This window comes from Suncus etruscus, chromosome 19, assembly GCF_024139225.1.
Source record: "Suncus etruscus isolate mSunEtr1 chromosome 19, mSunEtr1.pri.cur, whole genome shotgun sequence".
NCBI classification, from domain to species: Eukaryota; Metazoa; Chordata; class Mammalia; order Eulipotyphla; family Soricidae; genus Suncus; species Suncus etruscus.
In genome coordinates this window covers 31,374,825-31,380,001 of record NC_064866.1, presented here as the reverse complement: position 1 = coordinate 31,380,001, position 5,177 = coordinate 31,374,825, and the positions used below count along the sequence as shown (strand labels likewise).

Below are 5,177 nucleotides of genomic sequence, written 5' to 3'. Positions count from 1 at the left end.
CTTTGCAGTTCTCTGAGCTTACTCAGGGATCAATCCTGACAGTGCTCCATATGGGATGCCAGAGATCCATCACAGATTAATCACATGCAAGTTACTAGCACTCTGATCCATCTTTGTGCACTTTCTAATATTGGGCCACGTTCTTTAAAGAAATTGCCTGAGTCTGTAATTCGTGTAAAAAAAAATTCTAGTCACTTTAATATCTGAAGATAAGCACTTTATGAATCAATAGCTTCTAATAAGAAGTGAAAAGATAAAAGCATACCTTAAATATTGGGATCTGTTTCCTAAAACCACTTGTAAAATGAATGTATGTTTTCTATAATTTCCTGGAAGGTTTTTTAAATTTGTGAATGACCCTACTTATTTTATTTTTTACAGCTCTATTTATATAATGTTTATAAGTTTAAGGTATATAGCATAATTATTTGATAACATACATATTGCAAAATGACTACCACAATAAAATCAGTTAACACCATCATTTATGTAATTACCATTTGTGTGGTGATAATTGAAATCCATATGATACATTATTTACTGTAGACTCCAAGTTGATCTCCAAAATCCATTCCACATATAATTGGAAGATTTTATGGTTTGACTATTATCTCCCCAAACCCTGGTAACTATCATTGTAATCTCTATTTCAACAAGTTTGACTTTTTCTGATTTCACATATAAATGAGATCATGGAGTTTTTGTCTCTATATCTTATTTTAATTAGTATAATGCCCTCAAGGCCTACCCATGCTGTCGTGTATGACAGTAGTTCCTTCTTTTTTTATTGTCAGAGCTGAATAATATTCCATTACAGTGATTTTTTTTTTCAATCACTTGACTGTAGAGCAGTGGAATTCTCAAGTGTAAAAAAAAAAAATTGAAATTCTGTGACCAGAGAGATAATGGATAGGATTTTCTAGATAGAACATGGTCAATCCAGATTCTATTCCCAGCACCCCATATAATACCCAAGACTATGTGGAGTGTTCCCTAAGCACAGAACCAGAAGTAATTCTGAGCACTGGTGGGAGTGACCAAAGAACAAAACGAAACAAACAAAACAATCAAAATCTATAAAACAATAGTTACTAAATTTTCTTTAACAAATACTTCATCAATGGTACCAAGACCAGACAGTCATATGTTCATTTGGTGGAAATAAAAAATGATCAGACTTGAATACCAAATCCGAAGTCAACAACAGAATCGATACCCAATCTATAACAAGCTGTATAAGTGAAAAACAGTTGCACTAGCATTACAGGGGGTAAAGGAGGAAGATGTGGAACATGCTGGGAACAGGGATGGAGGGAAGACAACACTGGTGGTGGGAATGCTGTTCATTGTCACTATGTGCCTTAAATATTACTGTGAAAGATTTGTAATGCTTTTTGACCACAATAAAAAAAAAACACTCCATCAATGAATGCTTAAGTTATTTGTCTCAACTATGATAAATGATGTGGGAATGAAAGTCAAAAAATCCGGATAAGGGGACTGAGATATATCATGGAGGTAAGGTGTTTGCCTTGCATGCAGAAGGACAGTGGTTCGAATCCCGGCATCCCATATGGTCCCCCGAGTCTGCCAGGAGCGATTTTTGAGCATAGAGCCAGGAGTAACCCCTGAGCGTTGTTGGGTGTGACCCAAAAAAAATCTTGATAAGGGGCTGGAGAGATAGCATAGAGGTAAGGCATTTATTTGCCTTACATGCAGAAGGACAGTGGTTCGAATCCCGGCATCCCATATGGTCCCCCGAGTCTGCCAGGAGCAATTTCTGAGCATAGAGCCAGGAGTAACCCCTAAGCGTTGCTGGGTGTGACCCAAAAAAAATCTTTATAAGGGGCTGGAGAGATAGCATAGAGGTAAGGCATTTATTTGCCTTACATGCAGAAGGACGGTGGTTCGAGTCCCGGCATCCCATATGATTCCCCGAGTCTGCCAGGAGCAATTTCTCAGCGTACAGCCAGGAGTGACCCCTGAGTGATGCCGGGTGTGACTCCCCCCACCAAAAGACTCTTTTCCAGCCTCTTCTGTTGTATAGAGTTGTTATACAAGTCATCTTCCAGCTCACTGATTCTGTCCTCAACAGTGAGGTTTTCATTTTGCATATCAAGTTTTTTCAGTCCTATTATTTCAGTCTTAAGTTTTTCATTTCTACTTTCACATTCTCTTTTCATACTTTTCATATCCTCTTGATTCTTGTGGTTTATTTGGTTCATTCCATGGTTTCTTTAAGCTCTTTGAGCGTACTCCAGACTTCAAAGTCCTTATCAGAGAGGCTATGTAAGGGGCCAATACTTGTTGGTTCTGTAGAGCTACCATAATCATCCTCTAAGCATGGTGGTATTTTGCGTTGTTTCCCCATTGTGTACTTTGCAGTGTGGTGTTTTCTACATGTTATGCTGGGATTCGTTGACTAGAAAATATGTTATGTGCATGACCACTCCATTCTTCTCAATGTGCAGGTCTTGCTGGGTCCCTTCTAAGCCATGTGATGGGTGCCAGTTGATGCCACCTCAGGAGGGGCGGGAGGACTGATTAGACTTTTGTGTTTTAATTTCTTTACCTATAAAATGAGGACAACAATAACCCCTCATTGGTGAAAGAAAGTGGACACTGGTGAAGCAACTGATGTTGGGGCATTGTATACTGAACTCCAGTCATGAATAAATTTGTAATCATGGTCTAAATAAAATTAAAATAATAACTTCTAGTTTATAGAATTCTTTATTGGGTTAAATGGGTTATTTTATTTAGAACAGAGTCTGTCTCAGAGTAAACTGAATATATATCAACTTTCAGTATCACAGTTTTATTGTTACTGTTCTGTAGAATACCCAGACACTGTTCTGAGTGTGTTAAATTGTTATCTCAACCATTGTATGGAATAAGGATTATTTATTATGCCCACCTGACATGGGAAGGAACCAAGGCACAGGAAAGCTTAACCAGCTTGCCCACAGACATCCAGTGGAACTGGCATTCAAACTTAGGAGAGCTAAAAGCAGAAAGTCCTTTCTGTGGTGTGTAGAGGTTAAGTGGAGCCAATTTTACTCAGCACTTCCAGGAAGTCAAAGGCAAAAGTACTTTTTCCAAAACAGCAACCAATATAATGTGGTCCTAAAATAACACACACACACACACACACACACACACACACACACACACACACACACACACAATCTGACTCTGAACTTTTGAAAAATATTCACATGAGTAACCAAGGAAATAGTACAGCAGGTAGGGCACTTGACCTGCGTTCTAGCTACCCTTGGCATCCCATATGGTGACCCAAGCCCACCAGGAGTAATTCCTGAGCGCAGAGCCAGGAGTATGCCCTGAATACCAAAACAAAAACAAAAACAAAAAAATCATATTTTTATCAATCTAATTTCAAATTAGAAAAGACAAAAAAAAATCCATCTTGCCCTCCAGGATATGAAAACATGACCTCACTGACTAATGGAATCAGGCCCAGTAGACATATATAAATCCTTGAACCCTGAAGCTGATTTTTCTAAAGAAAGCTTCTATTCCTGCACCCAGAGCTTTGGTTTGATTTGGATGCCACATCCACCCGAGGGGGCATTTGAGGTCCTCAAAGTAGAACCTGCGTTGTTTATATAACCAGCCCAACTCCCATACAAGGGAAGCTGGTACACTGCAATTATAGGCTTGCAGGGTGTGAAGGGGAAAAAAATAAACACGGAGAAGAGCTCCATCTGCCTGTGAATTCCAAACCATCTAGATTCTAGAAGCACCAGAACACTCCTGGAAAAAGGAGCAGCAAGCTAGACTCTCTTCACACCGCCATTCCAAACATCCATCTTCATTAAATAAACAGATCTGGACTGCCCCTGAACTGAGTGTGACTGAAGTCTCATAAATGACCTCATCACATCTGGATGGCATTTTGGCAAATGTAGAAGCCCCTAGAAAAGTCCAAACCACACATATCCTCCTCCTCCGCAACATCCACCTCCCCACACACAAACACATGTTTTGTAATCAAGAACAGCAGAGCTGAACTTGAGACATGCTCCTAAGTCCATCCTCTGCATCTTTTTCACTTTTACACACTTGGGGTGGCCAGCTCTTGTCTAGTGTTAAGGGGGGCAGTGGTCCCAGCTTTCTTAGTGTATTTCATTGATTCTTAGGGCAACTATGCTATGCTCTTCATTTTTTTATATGTAATTAAATAATTTTTATTTTGACCAAAGTAAATTACAAATCTTTCACAGTAATATTTTAGGTACGTAGTGACATTGAATCAGGGGCATTCCCACCACCAGTGTTGTCTTCCATCCACCCCTGTTCCCAGCATGCATCCTATATCCCCTCCTTTGCCCCCCCACCCCCGGCTGCTAGTATAAGTGGTTCCCTCTGTGTCTAGCTTGTTGTAGATTGGGTTTGGATTTAGTGTTTAAGTATGATCATTTTTTTTGGTGCACCATTCCTAGAGGTACTGCAATACCAGGTCGATGCATGGGATGGACACAGCAAGCTCCTATTCCAGTTCCTAGTGCCAAAAATCCATTTAATATATTGTCGTCGGATAGACGACATATCAGGTATTAAACTGATAGGAACAGGTACTGCACTTGATCTTAGCCAAAAGGCCGAGAAGTGATAGTATGATCATTTTTTATTTCTACTCAATGTTCATACACCTGTTTGGTCTTGATACCCTCAATTTGAGAGGCAGAACAAGATGGTTCAAGTTATGTGGTTCTGTCTGGAGGAGAAGAAAAAATAAAGAGAAATTCAGGCACCATCTCTCTCTCATATCAGCCCCTCCACACTTTAACTTTCTCACTGCTTGCCTGAAAGCGTGAGAGGAACTGAAGCAATCTCCCATCTGCAGCCTGAATTCCTCCAACACCTGGCCTTTTCTTGCTGCCAAGATCTTTCCAGAGTATATGTCTGATCCCAATACAACACATCCATTCAAAATCAAACACTGCAAGATTCTCTTATATATATATATATATATATTTTTTTTTTTGCTTTCTTGGGCCACAAAAAAAGTATCACCCAGTGAATACTCAGGGGTTACTCCTGGCAATGAGCTCAGAAATCACTCCTGGCTTGAGGGACCATAAGGGAACACCAAAAGCTCGAACTGCGGTCTGTCCTAGCTTAGCGCATGCAAGGCAAACGCCCTACTGCTT

At 39.9% G+C, this 5,177-nt stretch overlaps 1 non-coding gene across 1 annotated transcript; it reads right to left on the bottom strand.

The window, feature by feature from the left end:
* Positions 1 to 4,446: 4,446 nt before the first annotated feature.
* Positions 4,447 to 4,637, bottom strand: LOC125997850 (U2 spliceosomal RNA). The gene has a single exon (XR_007491853.1). It is a non-coding gene; the product is annotated as a U2 spliceosomal RNA (small nuclear RNA).
* Positions 4,638 to 5,177: the final 540 nt, after the last annotated feature.